Consider the following 17,749-nt stretch of genomic DNA (forward strand, 5'->3'; position numbering starts at 1 on the left):
GCAGATAAATTATAATTACCCGGCAGCAGATAGAACAATTTAGGATAACAAAATCAAGGACTGCATTGCAAATGCCAGCAGATGAAGAAATTATGTAGAAATGTTTTCAACAACTAACAGATTTATAAAGGAATATCAGCCTAAATAACTAGTAACACATATTGGACATGAAAAAACGTAGAAGTAAAAATTGCAAAAAGGTTGCAAAAATCTAGGAAATTCAAAGTTGTATTCTTAATGTAAAATGGTATGACTATATTATATCTATATATAAATAAGACATAATACGATAAGCATAACTATACCATCAGTTATAGAGCAGGAGGAGCTGAGCAGATTGATATATAGCTTTGTGGGAAAACTTGTAATTTATACCTCTGCTTTTTCTGAACTTAATACCACCCTCATGTACAGCTATCAGTGACTGACAGCTATCTCTGTATACACACTTACACAGAGAATGCTATCAATCACTGATAACACCTCCCTGTGTGCAACTATCAGTGACTGACAGCTATTGCCCTCACCTACAGTGTCTTTCTCCCATACCATGTAGATTGTAAGCCCTCACGGGCAGGGCCCTCTCTCCTTCTGTACCAGTTTGTAACTCGTCTTGTTTATGCTTAGTGCAATTGTCTGTATTATGTATGTATACCCCTTATCATATGTACCGCCGCTTTTGAATGAATGGCGCTTTAATAATAAATAATAATAATCTCTGTATACACACTTACACAGAGAATGCTATCAATCACTAATAACATCTTCCTCGTGTACAGCTATCAGTGACTGACAGCTATCTCTGTATACAGACTTACACAGAGAATACTATCAGTCACTGATAACACCTCCCCCATGTACAACTATAAGTAACTGACACCTATCTCTGTATGCACACTTACACAGGGAACGCTATCAATCACTAATAACACCTTCCCCATGTGTAGAGCTATCAGTGACTGACAGCTATCTCTGTATACACACTTACACAGAGACGGCTATCACTGATAACCCTTCCCCGTGTAAAACTATCAGTGACTGACAGCTACCTCTGTATACACACTTACACAGAGACGGCTATCACTGATAACCCCTCCCCGTGTAAAACTATCAGTGACTGACAGCTATCTCTGTATACACACTTACACAGAGAATGCTATCAATCAGTGATAACACCTCCCTGTGTGCAACTATCAGTGACTGACAGCTATCACTCTCACCTACAGTGTCCTTCTCCCATACCATGTAGATTGTAAGCCCTCACGGGCAGGGCCCTCTCTCCTTCTGTACCAGTTTGTAACTCGTCTTGTTTATGCTTAGTGCAATTGTCTGTATTATGTATGTATACCCCTTATCATATGTACAGCGCTGTGGAATGAATGGTGCTTTAATAATAAATTATAATAATAATCTCTGTATACACACTTACACAGAGAATGCTATCAATCACTAATAACATCTTCCTCGTGTACAGCTATCAGTGACTGACAGCTATCTCTGTATACACACTTACACAGAGAATACTATCAGTCACTGATAACACCCCCCGAAGGACAACTATAAGTAACTGACACCTATCTCTGTATGCACACTTACACAGGGAACACTATCAATCACTAATAACACCTTCCCCATGTGTAGAGCTATCAGTGACTGACAGCTATCTCTGTATACACACTTACACAGAGACGGCTATCACTGATAACCCCTCCCTGCCTGTGTGCAACTATCAGTGACTGACAGCTATCACCCTCACCTACAGTGTCCTTCTCCCATACCATGTAGATTGTAAGCCCTCACGGGCAGGGCCCTCTCTCCTTCTGTACCAGTTTGTAACTCGTCTTGTTTATGCTTAGTGCAATTGTCTGTATTATGTATGTATACCCCTTATCATATGTACAGCGCTGTGGAATGAATGGCGCTTTAATAATAAATAATAATAATAATCTCTGTATACACACTTACACAGAGAATGCTATCAATCACTAATAACATCTTCCTCGTGTACAGCTATCAGTGACTGACAGCTATCTCTGTATACACACTTACACAGAGAATACTATCAGTTACTGATAACACCCCCCCGAAGGACAACTATAAGTAACTGACACCTATCTCTGTATGCACACTTACACAGGGAACGCTATCAATCACTAATAACACCTTCCCCATGTGTAGAGCTATCAGTGACTGACAGCTATCTCTGTATACACACTTACACAGAGAATACTATCAGTCACTGATAACACCCCCCCAAAGGACAACTATAAGTAACTGACACCTATCTCTGTATGCACACTTACACAGGGAACGCTATCAATCACTAATAACACCTTCCCCATGTGTAGAGCTATCAGTGACTGACAGCTATCTCTGTATACACACTTACACAGAGAATGCTATCACTGATAACCCCTCCCCGTGTAAAACTATCAGTGACTGACAGCTATCTCTGTATATATACACACTTACACAGAGAATGATATTAATCATTGCCAACACCTCCCCCGTGTACAGCTATCAGTGACTAACAGCTATCTCTGTACACAAACTTACACAGAGAATGCTTTCAATCACTGATAACACCTCCCCTGTGTACAGCTGTCGGTGACTGACAACTATCTCTAAATACACACTTACACAGAGGATGTTATCAATCACTTATAACATTTCCCCTGTGTACAACGATCAGTGACTGACAGCTATCTCTTTATACACACTTACACAGAGGATGCTATCAATCACTGATAAAACCACAGGGTACAACTATCAGTGATGGACAGCTATCCCTGTATACACAATTACCTAGAATAATATTAATCACTGTTAACACATCCCCCGTGCACAATTGAGATCTAAATGTATAAATGTCATATTGTACTGATTCTTTTCCAACAAAACTATATAACAATCTGCTCAGCTCCTCCTGCTCTTTAAAATGCTGCCTGCAGATTACACTGCAATATGTGGTGACAGGTTCTCTTTAAATATGGTCTTCGAAATCAAAGGATGCTGACTATGGATGGTACGATTACTAGCATCTTGACTGGTAAACAACGGATTAAAAGGATTAATATCACTTATGCAAATGTTTTATATTAGAGATAAGTGAATTGATTTGTCTTATCAGCAGGTGAAGAAGCACCTACTTGCCACTAGATTAACAGGGCCACACATTTGGCCCGGCCCTGACGATTTCCTGCCTGAGCCACTATCAGACCAAGAGCAGAGGCTTGGCTTCAGCTTCAGTGCAGTATAAATTCATTAGAATCAATTCACTCATCTCTACTTTATATTTTCTCTATTATAAAGCTTCACGAATATCTACAGGGATTCTTTACTGTAAGAGCAGTAAGAGTTTGGAACTCTCTGCAAGAAGAGGTTGTGATGGCTGATTGATTGAACACGTTCTAGAGGGGGGTGGATGCCTTTATTCAATGTAAAAATATTTCAGGATATACTGTAGGTACTAGCTTTCTGGAAATGAGTCTTAGATCCAGGGATTTATTGTGATTGCCATATTAAGGTATTTTTTTCCTCCCCTAATATGCGGCAATTAGCATCCAAATAATAGTTTTTACCTTCCCCTAGATCAACACTATAGGATTATAGGTTGAACTTGACGGACCTTAACGTAACAGGGAACCCACATGGCTCTGTTTTTTTGGAGGCATAAGAAGGTTATTGTTGTGCCACTGAATATAAAAAATAATCATATACAGTAAGTCATTGGACCTCCATGGTCCGTCATACAACCTCCATGAAAGGGCTCTGCCATGTGCAATGAGTCTTAAATCTCTTGGTACAAAGCTGTATCGTAGTTCCGTGCAGAAGCTGTATACATAGACTCAAGGTGGTGATTGCGTCCCATCCTTGGCTCTAAGTATACTCTATATGCACAGAGACACAATACACCCAGGTGCATGAGCCCGAGGACCTATTTTTCTAATAAAAGGCACTGTCTTATACTGTATAAGAGTTATTTTGTACAACACTGGTATAGGGCTTTCAATTCAGATGTGACAACAAATGTGCTTTTGCTGAGTGACAAAGTAAGAGGCAGACCGGACGTGACAATCAGTGCTGAAAATTACAAATGTAACATATTAGTGCAGCATTTGGTCTGACTTTTATTTCTATTATCTTCCATCAAAACTTAAGCTGGCTATACGCATTAAAGAGATGTAATATGTATGCAGCAGCCTGACGGTCACCTGGCAAAAGAAGGATCGGCATATTGGATTTCAAAATACTGGATCCTTTCTGCCCCTTAAAGGGGTTGTCCACTTTCTGTCTACTGTTGACCAATGTGTTTGTAAGATGACTATATGGCACTAACAAAGCCTTTGTAGAGATTCTGAGCCATTTTCTATATTTCACAAGGTATCCCCCCCCTTGTTTGCTAAGTCTTTTGTGCTGTCCACATAGAGGTCTTGTCCATAAAAATGTCTGTTGATGGAGGGCAAGTGACCAGGGAAATCACCTCCATGTGATGTCTCCTCCATTGAGATACACTGGACCTGCCATCTGCACTTTACTGCTGGGAGTTTAGTGCAGGTGCAGTGTGTTTGAATGGAGGAGGCTTAGTGATGTGTCTGGGCCATCAGAGGCCATCTTATGGACAGGACCTCTATATGAACAGCACAGAAGATTTGCCTAAGGGCTTACGCACATGCGCATATGGCGGGTCCGCAATACATGGGGCACCGGCCGTGTGCACCCCGCATCACGGATGCGGACCCATTCACTTAAATGGGTCTGCAAACCTGGAGATGCGGTGCGGAAGCACGGATCGGAACCCCATGAAAGCACTGCAGAGTGCTTCCGTGGTGTTTCTGGCTGTGCCTGCGCACCGCAAAAAAGTAGTGCGGACCGTCAGATGTGGATTGCGGACCCAATTCAAGTGAATGAGTTCCGCGATCCACATGCAGCTGCCCCATGGTCCGTGCCCGTGCATTGCGGACCACAATTTGCGGTCCGCAGCACAGGCACAGAGCCCTTACATGGCTTACATGGACATGGCTTATGAAATATATCAAACAGCACAAAATATCAACAAGGCTATATTAATAAGTGCCATATAGACATCTTGCATAGACATTGTTCACAATTAGTGAGAAAGTGGCCAACCTCTTTTTATATAAGCCACAGTTAGTGGCTATGACTTATTACCCTCTGCTCCCTACAATAACAGGTTTATGATCCAGCTGGGAAAGATGATGCCAACCTACAGTTATCTAATGGGTATGGCTAAGTCACTTTATGATCATTGGGGTCCTACCTCTGGGACCTCCACCAATTTTAAGAGGAAAGAGCTGCAGCCTTAGTTTAGCATTGAGCCCCTACCACCACTGCTGATCCCTACCACCCAACAGTTCAGGGAACTGCAGCCAGTCCATTCACTGGAACCGAGCTGCACTGCAGTCCCCTTCGCATCAGGTGGTATTATCCTAAATCTACAGCCACTTTATTCTCAGGGTTGATGGAGGGGCCACCACTTTACAAGATGGGAATTGTCTTTACATTACAAAGGGTGACATGCTGAGGATTTAAAATCTACACTGCATGTCAAGTTATTGTGGAAAATGTTTGCAGTGTGTGAATAAGATTTGTTAAAATCTCATCCACTTTGCTGCTAATATAAATGCTGCTGATTTTCTGCATGAAAATCCACTACAGAAAGTCTGCAGCATATATTCCATGTGTGACCGTACCCTTAGAGGGAGACTACCATAAAAAAAATAATCATCACATATTAACAGTCTATATGTGCATATTCTATGTATTTTTTTTTTAAACAAAAAAATGGTGGATGGTTTTCTGGTTTTCTTTAGCATGTCAGATAGTTTGGTTTACCTCTCTCAGTCACACTATCACTGTGGCTCTCCATAGTGACTCATTTAAAGGGGTTATCCGACCCCTGAAATGCCCCTCCATATGCCCGGGCCCCTCACACACAATGTACTTACCTGAATCCCAGGCACCCGCGTTGCTCCTGATCCCCGCAAGGCCGCTGCTTGTTCTCCCCGTGCACGGATGAAAACATCTGGTGTCGAGGAAGGGGGGGATAGCCAATGGCAGGCGGAGACAGGGACAAGCCTCCCTAGCATCGCGGGTGATGCTAGGGAGGCTTGACAACCATCACCGCCTGCCATTGGCTGACCCCCCTTCCCCCCCGCGCGCTACCGGATGTTTTCTTCTGCGCACGGGGAGGAGCAGCGGCGGCCTCGCGGGCTTCAGAAGTGATGCGGATGCCGGGAAGCCAGGTAAGTTGTTTGTGTGTGAGGGGCCCGGGCATATGGTGGGGTATTTCAGGGGTCCAATAACCCCTTTAAAACATCATACAATACACTAAGCAATGCAATGCTCTTCTGTGGGTATCTTTATCTAGGTCTATCAAGAGAGCAATAGAGCTCTCATAGTGTCATCCCAATTCTACACCTACTGTCATTATGAGGATTACCTTTCAGATAACATAACATCTCACAGCAGCAGTAACAATGGGTTACCTATCTATACAGATGGTCTTGTGCTAACTGCTACAGAAGGACAATATTTAGCATTTAGTTTTCAAGAAAAACTTCCCTCAGAAGTATTCTTTAACATGTGATTTTGTAAATATCTCAAAACTAGCAGAGTCAAGCATTCATAGAAGGCTATGTATATCACCTGCCGACAGACACTCCTTATAGAAAATACATATAACATTGATCCCTCCCTACACTCTCCAATCCATTGGGTTGATATCTGGGAACAGTATGGTACTGTAGAGATGAGCAAACATCTTAAATTTTAATTTGGATCCAATTCGGCGAATCGGCTGGATGATTTGATTGAGGTCCAAATGAATTCAACCTGAATCAAAAGTGCCTCAATTGCTTGTAAAAGTTTCTCCCTATATGTCTCCCTCTCGTCTCTCTCCTTGATTGTCAAGAATCGAATCAGATAAAATTTAGATTAGTTAGAATCAGAATTTTCAAAAAATGAGGTTCAATTTCTGATTTCTTTCAATTTGCTCACCTCTACTTCCAAGCGGTTCTTTGACATCAGTTGAGTGTGGTGCCACTTTACCATAAAGAACCCTGAAGAAACTTCTGTCCTCAGCAGAGAAAGGGATACCCAAGATTTCCACAGCCCTTCCTGATTTTTACATCTATGGTCTTGATTTGCTTGCCTATATTTTGGATGATATTTAGGGATTTTTTTTAGAACCAGTTACTAGTTTTCCATGGATATGGACTCAATTTCTAATATTGTTTTTTTCCAGAAAAAAATGAATATTGTGAGATATTGAGAGGTCACAGTATAGGTGCTTACACGAAGGAAGCATTTCTTTTCTGGTTGTATGTAAAATGGAATAAACATCTTTATGAAATATGAATATGCTGTGTACTGAATAGAATATTAGGGGAAAAGATCAATGTACCCTGATCAGCAGTGAAACATCTTGGCCTAAATAATGCAAGTTGATCGCTTTCATATTTATGATCACTACAAGACAAAGCACAGATCATAAACCAACCACGAAATCATATAAATAATGAACTGTCCATCTATGAAACAGTTTAACATGGCTTATCAATAATGCATTGCTGTGCAAACTTTCATCTTTTAATGTTTGGATCGCATTGTTATTGTGCTTTTATTGATGAAGAAGTGTGTATTTTTACGCTGCGGTATGCCCGCGCTATACTTTATGACATCTGGCTGCTGATTTCCACACCCTAATAAATAATGTAATGTGGAGCTTAGCAGAAAGCAAACAGAGCTTGCAATTTTCCAATGTTAGTAGAAAATTTATCTCATAGTGATAAAAATATATGTGACCTTATACTCTAAGGGTGGCATGTATCATCTTCGCCGGTGATAAAGTTTACAGTGCAAATAAAGGGATTCAAGTATCAGTTGCCTTTTTCAATTCCATTTTATGTTACTTTTTTTTTCAGATCACAGGGGAAATTTAAAGTATAAATGTAAAATTTTAGCAATAATATATAAGCATTGGACTAGCTACAGATTATGCTCAGTGTTAAGATTTGGCCTAAAATGCTGCAGGGCAGTGGTGGGGGCTATGACGGGGTGGGGATGATTGCTTGCTTGTCTCTCATCTCTGTGGGTTATCATTCTAGATCAATACGGATACATGATATATAGTCTTCCAGAGAAAACAAGTGTACAGTTTCTCCAAAACCTCTCTGTTTTGAACAACCAAAGGCTGGAACTTAGCTAAAGTGACATGGTTTGGGCTGACTATGCACATTAGATAACTTGTAGCCAAATGTTTTTGTGGTCCGACAGCTATTTTTATTGACCTCCCCCTATACATGTACACTCTCAACTTGGCCAAGCTTGCATGTGGGGAAAGTTTGTCAATGGGGAAAGCTGCTGCCTCACACCGGCCTTGAGAACAAAATAATTAGGCATGTTGAAATTCAACTGACTAACCCTTCTTTCCCGTTACACCTGCCATCTGGGAACAGTAGAAGACCCACATACACAATAAATACCTGTCCGGTCTCAGCAAAATCATCAAATATCTAATGTGTACAGCCACCTTTTGACAAGCAGTGGGGGGAATTTATTTTTTTGAGACCTGTGTTCTTGGATCTGAGCCTGTGAGGCTGTCCATTAATGTCATCAAGGTCTGCCAATATCAGAAGGATTTGTTAGCAATCGGTGTGTATCGGGGTGTTCCCATACAGCAGATTCAGGGGTATGATAGATTTCAATCTTAGCAATGGTACTGAGAGTGAGGGTACCAGGAGTGTCTGGCAACTTGTCTTCTCTCTCCATTAAAGTGGTTTTCCCTAGCTTCTTGGGGACACGTAATTGCTAAGACCCATCAAATGGCTGCAGCAATGCACGGGACTCGGTCCATGCAGGAAGTTTACATGCAAGAGCAAAAGTGCAGTAAAGACAGCCTGGGACCCACAGAGCCAGAACCAAGTGGTTGTGAGCAGGTAACAATAGTTGCCTTTTCTGGTCCCTCTGTGTGTAGAGGGGAATTTAACCAAAAGGTGAATCGTGGACAATTAAGTATTGTGGAAAGTTCTACATTTAACATTACACAAGTAGAATAGGCTAAATATCTCAAGGATGTTGGTAGACTCTGAGGACACCTGAGGAACCATGGTGCACTGGCAGTCGGGGACACACAGATACAACTGAATGTTGTGATGGCACCAAGCAACTGACCCAGGGCACAAGCGCCCATCGCCAAGTGCTAGCAAAGCACCTGATGTCACCAGAACCTAGACAATTCAGCCATTACAATGTCCAACACATAGCATAAGCTGTGTGTGCACTCTGAAGAACATAAGTAGCACATTACAATTATTATTCTGTCAGTTCTGCTGTAATGATAGTTAAACTTTTACGGAATACATGACACTATTTTTTTTTTTACAATTTGAGACATTTTTACACTTGGCCTTTCTGTAAAAGTATTTCATATAGGCAATTAATTTTGAAGCTTAAAAGTATATAGTTACTTATAAAAATGGATTTGCTTCAATTAATTTCCAAGAAAGTATATAGTTCCATATAAAAATGGTTTCACTTAGTTTCTACGAATGTTAATATTTTAATGAATCTATAAAGACTAGTCAATAAGTAAATTACGATGCATCGGGGGAATTTAGTACTGAAGATATGCCCTGGAAGAGCTCACAAGTACGAAGAATCTGAACAGTGTACTGAAATAGAGCAGCTTTTGTTTAAGGGTTTGATCTTCACACTGAATTGTAAGTGATCTTATCCTCAGAGAGGAAAAGAAGACGATAAGCAGCTATGGCTATGGTGGATCCTGAAGAGTCTAAGCTCAGAATTTTCTTTCATGAGTATGTGACTTGGTAGAATAGCAGGGGAGGGAGTCAAAAAGACTTCCACTGAGGGAACATATATGATGAAAAAAAAAACAACTCATAAAATTAGCCAGGCATGCATAAAAAAATAGCTAATAGCTGCTCCAATCTTTTGTTGGAGTTCATAACATTGGGAAAGAAAGTCTAATTGGTGGCTTTATAGACACTATTATGATGTAATGTCATCCGTGTCTTGAAAAGTACCTTCAATCTTCCCAGTCAGGTAAGTCATTAGCAAAATTTGTACCGCCAAGCAAGTCTATACGTAATTGTACAAACAATTACAGTGCAGGATTATGAAGCTGCACACATTTTTTATTTAGCTGTTGGATCAGCTCAAAAAATCTTCTAGTGATATATATTTTTTAAATTCCTTAACATGTCCAGAAATTCAAAAACTGAAGGTTAATAATAATGACTTGTCAGCTCAAATGATAAAAATATGAACAACAAAACAGCCCCAGTGTTTGCTCCGATGATTTGCGAATGATTTTACCAGTAAAAAGTTGACAGGAGCACCAAATTGCTCATCAAGTGGTATAAATTGCCTCTATTATCCCTACAGGAGTATTGGCGCTGTGGGGAAATCTGATGTCAGTTGACTTTGCTGGATACAATAACATATTAAAACTTAGAGTTTTGGAAATATAAAGAAAATGTGAAAAAACAGAATTAAGAATCAGGGTACGGCCATACATTAAGGTTTCCTGATTTTAGATGCCAATACCAGGAGTGAATTTCAAAAAGAGTAGGCATTGTATCTGTCCTTTGTACTGTCTCTCGTTTTATGATTCACTCCTGATTTTGGCTTCCAAAACTGTATCAGGAAACCTGATCGTGTGGCCCTATCCTTAAAATGACACTTTCCGGTGGGAAAAATGTTAATATGTCATATCCACATATCAAAACTTTTGATCCATGAGCTTTGAGTGCTGAGACCTCCATGACTGGTAGAATGAAGAGAGAGAAGCTCTTACATAGTGTGGGCACTCTAGTCACTGCAGGAGACAGCTCCAAAAACTTTCTATTGAGCCTGTCTGTTGCACTGAGAAGACAGCATACTATGGGAGTGCTTCTCTCTCCTCGTACTAGCGATCAGTAGGGATCTCAGTGATTGGACCCCCACCAATGAAAACTTTTGATATGTCTCTGTGACATATTAAAGGTTTTCCCAAAGTAGATGGACACTGTACGGGGCAAAATAGTTCCAGAAATGTCCATACATGTATTAAATATATTTGATTTCCTTTATGATATTTCATTAATTTAACTTAGAAGTAAAGAGGACCTTTCACCTCTCCTGACCTGCCTATTTTAATAGCTACATGCATTCCCCACGTACTAATAATTCTGGAGCATCTATTCTTATGGCTCTATGTTGTGCCATTAATTTATTATTTGCACTAGAAGTTATGAATGAATTGCTATTAGCCTCCTGGAAGGGTACAGAGGGGAGGTAACCAGTTGGGGGTGTGTACCTGCACAGAATGACTCTATCCAATCAGTGCTGCCATTTTCAGACTGTGCAGGTACACCCCCCCAACTGGTTACCTCCCCTCTGTACCCTTCCAGGAGGCTAATAGCAATTCATTCATAACTTCTAGTGCAAATAATAAATTAATGGCACAACATAGAGCCATAAGAATAGATGCTCCAGAATTGTTAGTACGTGGGGAATGCATGTAGCTATTAAAATAGGCAGGTCAGGAGCGGTGAAAGGTCCTCTATAAAGACACTTTCAAAATTTACATTAGCTTCTCTGCAGCCCTATTCTGTAACTTTTAAGTGTGTATGAAGGGTTTGAAATGTCATTTTTATTTTCCTTTTGCCTGTGCAAAGTTTTGAGGAAAAGTGCTCATGAACATACTTTTTGAGAAAGTGTCAGATAAAAAGAACATGAATTATTCCTTCTTTACTAAATGCATTTTTTAATATCTTATTACTAAAGGAAAAGATAATAAGAAGCAAAGGTTAACAGATTTACATAGTGAGAGTCTTCTTTAATACATGAGGATTGTCAAAGAATGTGAGAACTCTGAGAACTAAGATATGCCATCTCCTACAGGCATGAGCATCACAGACAAGTCATGACGTGATTTAAAACTGAGCTAAAACTAAGAAAGTGTAGAGTAGTGAAGAAGTGAAAGGTAAAAAGTCTCACGGCAAACACCCAATTTGAGCTGTCCGTATTCCCTCCTTCTCGAGGATGAATGTCACTTAGGCCGGCCTTATGTGTGACCCAATGCGGACACAATTGAATACAATAGAGGCGGCAGAGCTACAAGAAGAAGCTTTACTAGTCTCCTCTGAAATGCAGGCAACACAATGACATGACTGTGCCATCTGTGTCGTCCCCACAGGTGCCAGACCACAAGTAGAGAGGCAGTGGCCTAACTAGAAATGACTGGGCCCACTTTCACTCCTGTGGATGGTCAGACGAGGCCCGGCAGCCACTCCGTCTGTTTCCTACATTGTCACTATATATAATGTTGTGGTATAATACTGTTGAGGGGGCCCTGCCAATACAATATTTTAGTCCTCCTCCTGTATGGGCCCCTTCTGAGTTGGGGCCCCAAAGCAGCAGCTTTACCTGATCCCCCTATAGCTACACCCCTGTAGACAGGCTGGATGACAGTGTGGAAACATTAAAGGGTGAATATTGTAGACTGCCATGGCAAGGGCTTCCTGTTTTTTTATATAATTTATGGCCCAGTTTGCGGCATACATTTATTCAGGGGGAGTATTGGGGGCATTTTTTTTTATCATCAGGGGCACAGATCAGGGAGCAGAAAAAATATATTTTACTAATCATTTGGTAAAATGGAGGGTGGTTTTTAAACATCTAGGGGGCATTGTGATTACATTTTTTTATTTAAGGGCAAATGGTGGGAATTTTTTTTTTACAATCAGGGGGCACATTCTTAACTAGGTGGACCAATATGGTCCTGTTTTAATCTGTGGGACCGATTTTGCAGTTTTCTAATCAGGGACACAGGGAAATTTTTTAAATCAGGGGCAAAGTGTGGGCATTTTTTAACATCCTTTACCTGATGTTGCAGTCACATCAAGTTGAATAAATCGTCTAACTCTAGACTCTTGTTGACTGCAGCTATCAGGCAAACACACTGTCAAGCATAGCTTCAGTGCACAGTAGACCTCTATTTTTGAGGTGCTCCACTGCCTGTTGACCTCTATAGTTCAGTGCAGTCGTTCTGTCCTCATCAACCCTCAAACAAAGAAAATTCTGACCAATAGGAAAGTCAAGTCTGCATTGTATATGTCATCCGACCTGTTCAGATCTATTGACATGCACACCAGTAGAGGTTCCCAAACTTGGACACGGTCCACTGTCAAATATCACTGGTGGCACTGAACCATGCTGAATATTACTGGTGTCTCTTTCCCCAATGTAAATGGCCAGTAACACATTTTAACATACAGTGAAGTTATAATATCACTGGTACTACCCCCACAATAGTATTCGGAACCAATATCAGAGGTGACACATGAAGAAGGCCTGAGAACCACAAATGCTGATCAGGGAACATAGCCTAAAGGTTTCTAAGCGTGGACAGATCATGGATATAATCAATGGGAATTCAACACTTCTCCAATTTTTGTATCTCTTAGGACAGTGCAAATAAAAGGCATTTTCCTTATATGTTATTTTGTTTTCATTTTATTACAGGTGATTTTTTTTTTTTCTGGAAAAATCAAAATGAATTAAAGCTACGTCTTTTTTACTGTAGGTTGGGTTCAGTCATACCCAGCACCAATAACAATGAAACACAGATGTACTGAGAATAAATGACTGCGAGCAAACACAGGGCTAGGCCTTCCAGGTGTTCACACGACACCACCGCAGCAATCTACAAGTCTACAGCCAGTCCTCCTTAATTATAACAGATGGAAAGTGTTCTCACATTTGTTTTTTTGGATTAAAAGTGGAATATGGAGGCAAAAAATGGACAAGGGCTGAATATAATTGGAGTTGAAGTCATCGTGACCTGAACAGCCGTTACCAATTACAATATAACCTCAGAAAGAAAAGGAGAACAATAAACATCTAGTCTGGTATTGTGGGCTGTGCAATACAATAAACTTTCATCATGTCCATGTTCATAGAAAATATTTTTTTTGGGGGGGGGGGGATTTTTTGCCGTTTTACTTTTCCTCAGTACTATGCCAAATAATATTGTCCTTCTGTAGTAGTCAACAAAAATGATAAGACCTCCTATACAGACAGGCAATCCATGGTCAGTTTATTTCTGCTGTGAGGGGAAGTTGTTATCTGAAGGTTAATCGTCATTATAATAGTAGATTGTACGACAGCACTATCGTCCTTTTGAGAGACGTAGAGCGCTATTAGTGTAATGTGCGATGCCACGAGTCACTCATCCCCCCACTCTCTGGCTGGAGTGATGGCCTGACAGAGAGTTAAGTGAGGCCATTTGCTATGCTAAAAGTCTAAATAAAGGAGGAGGTTAAAGAGCCAGGACAGGAAGTAAAATACATGGAGTGACTTGAAAAAACTACATGCACAAAAACATTCACTGCTTTTTATTTAAAAAATAAAAAAAAATATATATATACATTGAATATTCACTTATTTGCAGGTGGATAACGTGTTAAAGAAAATATTGCTAAAAGTGTCCCTTTAAGGCCTCTTTTACACGACCATGGCTCCGGATGCGTTCAGGGTGCGTTTAGTGAAACTCGCACCATTTTGCAAGCAAGTTCAGTCAGTTTTGTCTGCGATTGCATTCAGTTGTTCAGTTTTTTCTGCGTGAATGCGATGCGTTTTGATGCGTTTTTCACACGCGTGATAAAAATCTCCTAGCATCCAACAGTGAAAAACGCATTGCACTCGCACTTGCTTCCGGATGCAATGCGTTTTTCACTGAAGCCCCATTCACTTCTTTGGGGTTAGGGCTGTGTGAAAAACATAGAATATAGAACATGCTGCGATTTTCATGCAACGCAGAACTGAAGCGTGAAAAAAAAAAACGCTTATGTACACAGACCCATTGAAATGAATGGGTAGTGTATTCAGTGCGGGTGCTATGCGTTCACGTCACGCATTGCAACCGCACGGAAAACTCGCTCGTGTGAAAGGGGCCTAAGTTGGCCATAGACATAAGATAGTTTCCAGACAATAAATAATATTTTTCTACTGAATATTATCCAAAACTCCATGTACATGCCAATTCAGCAAGGTCAAATGGGCATTTTAATTATTTGTACAGGAGAAGGGAGATAAGCAATTGACAGACACCTCTGACTGGAAAGTAAAGGTATAAACTTGTTGCTCCTTGTTCCATCCACACTGAGGGACCGACATCTTTAGCCAGCTCAGTTTCTACAACTTTAATTGATTTCAATAGTTACTGTATACATTTCTATGCACTGAGCGCCCTCTGGTGGTGGCTGCAGGCAGCCAGTTTTATAATATGCTGTGGTAAAGGAAGCAGGAGATGAACGGATGAACAGATTTATGCCAGCTTTCTGGTGTAAATACACTGATCAAAAAAATAAAGGGAACACAAAAATAACACATCCTAGATCTGAATTAATTAAATATTCTTCTGAAATACTTTGTTCTTTACATAGTTGAATGTGCTGACAACAAAATCACACAAAAAAAAAAAATGGAAATCAAATTTTTCAACCCATGGAGGTCTGGATTTGGAGTCACCCTCTAAATTAAAGTGGAAAAAGACACTACAGGCTGATCCAACTTTGATCTAATGTCCTTAAAACAAGTCAAAATGAGGCTCAGTAGTGTGTGTGGCCTCCACGTGCCTGTATGACCTCCCTACAATGCCTGTGCATGCTCCTGATAAGGTGGCGGACGGTCTCCTGAGGGATCTCCTCCCAGACCTGGACTAAAGCATTTGCCAACTCCTGGACAGTCTGTGGTGCAACGTGACATTGGTGGATAGAGCGAGACATGATGTCCCAGATGTGCTCAATTGGATTCAGGTCTGGGGAACGGGCGGGCCAGTCCACAGCATCAATGCCTTCGTCTTGCAGGAACTGCTGACACACTCCAGCCACATGAGGTCTAGCATTGTCTTGCATTAGGAGGAACCCAGGGCCAACCGCACCAGCATATGGTCTCACAAGGGGTCTGAGGATCTCATCTCGGTACCTAATGGCAGTCAGGCCTCTGGCGAGCACATGGAGGGCTGTGCGGCCCTCCAAAGAAATGCCACCCCACACCATTACTGACCAATGCCAAACCGGTCATGCTGGAGGATGTTGCAGGCAGCAGAACGTTCTCCACGGCGTCTCCAGACTCTGTCAGGTCTGTCACATGTGCTCAGTGTGAACCTGCTTTCATCTGTGAAGTGCACAGGGCGCCAGTGGCGAATTTGCCAATCGTGGTGTTCTCTGGCAAATGCCAAACGTCCTGCACGGTGTTGGGCTGTAAGCACAACCCCCACCTGTGGACGTCGGGCTCTCATATCACCCTCATGGAGTCTGTTTCTGACCGTTTGAGCAGACACATGCACATTTGTGGCCTGCTGGAGGTCATGTTGCAGGGCTCTGGCAGTGCTCCTCCTGTTCCTCCTTGCACAAAGGCGGAGGTAGCGGTCCTGCTGCTGGGTTGTTGTCCTCCTACGGCCTCCTCCACATCTCCTGATGTACTGGCCTGTCTCCTGGTAGCGCCTCCATGCTCTGGACACTACGCTGACAGACACAGCAAACCTTCTTGCCACAGCTCGCATTGATGTGCCATCCTGGATAAGCTGCACTACCTGAGCCACTTGTGTGGGTTGTAGACTCCGTCTCATGCTACCACTAGAGTGAAAGCACCGCCAGCATTCAAAAGTGACCAAAACATCAGCCAGGAAGCATAGGAACTGAGAAGTGGTCTGTGGTTACCACCTGCAGAACAACTCCTTTATTGGGGGTGTCTTGCTAATTGCCTATAATTTCCACCTGTTGTCTATCCCATTTGCACAACAGCATGTGAAATTGATTGTCACTCTGTGTTGCTTCCTAAGTGGACAGTTTGATTTCACTGAAGTGTGATTGACTTGGAGTTACATCGTGTTGTTTAAGTGTTCCCTTTATTTTTTTGAGCAGTGTACATTGAGAAATGTGTTGTTCAGTATGAGGACCATATTTTCAAGCACCTGTTTCACTTTTTCCAACATAGAAGTCAGAGAAAGTAGGTGAGGTGGTAGGTGATTTTTTATTAAATTTTATCTTATTAAAACATTCTTTCTCTTAATAAAAAAAAAAAAAAGTGAATTTGTCAGAAATCTTGGTTGTGCTTTATGTTTCCAGTTGCCTGTATTTAACGCATATGTACTGGGAACCTGGAAGGGGCCAAACTAAGCTGTGCTATGGAGCCCTATGATATCTGTGCATGAGACCCTACACGGTCACGTACTGTTCCGTCAACAGATCATCAAACCTGTTTGCTAAGGTATTCTAAAATGCTTTGCATATTGTGCAAGTATGCTACAGAATGTCTAGAATGATGGTTAAAGCAAGATCAAGCCTGCTGCTGTCATTTCTGTTCTGTGAAATAGATGTGACTACGCACTATACACGCACATGTACCTGCTTATGCCAAATACTGAAATGTCAAGGGACTGTATAGACAAAAAAATCACCCGGGTTTCTGTTTTAAAGAGATTGAGAAGGTAAGTAACATAATCAGATGCAATGATAAAAATAAAAAAAACATAGAAAAGACTGAAAATAATAATATATATAATATAATCACAATCTAAGAAACAATGTCAGCTGTAACTGTGATAGTAAAGGTATAATTAGACCAAATCATTAGACTGATGACTACCCTGATTAGTAGACGTCAGAATGGAAATATATATATATATACGTAATATCTATTTCATAATGGTCGTCAA

At 41.1% G+C, this 17,749-nt stretch overlaps 1 protein-coding gene across 3 annotated transcripts in view; it reads right to left on the reverse strand.

Annotated features, from left to right (window-relative positions):
* PCDH7 (protocadherin 7) overlaps positions 1–17,749 on the reverse strand; it is a 961,953-nt gene that overhangs the window by 916,518 nt on the left and 27,686 nt on the right. The gene's annotated exons all lie outside the window — the stretch shown is intronic.

This window comes from Bufo bufo, chromosome 2 (genome assembly GCF_905171765.1).
Source record: "Bufo bufo chromosome 2, aBufBuf1.1, whole genome shotgun sequence".
Taxonomy (NCBI): Eukaryota; Metazoa; Chordata; class Amphibia; order Anura; family Bufonidae; genus Bufo; species Bufo bufo.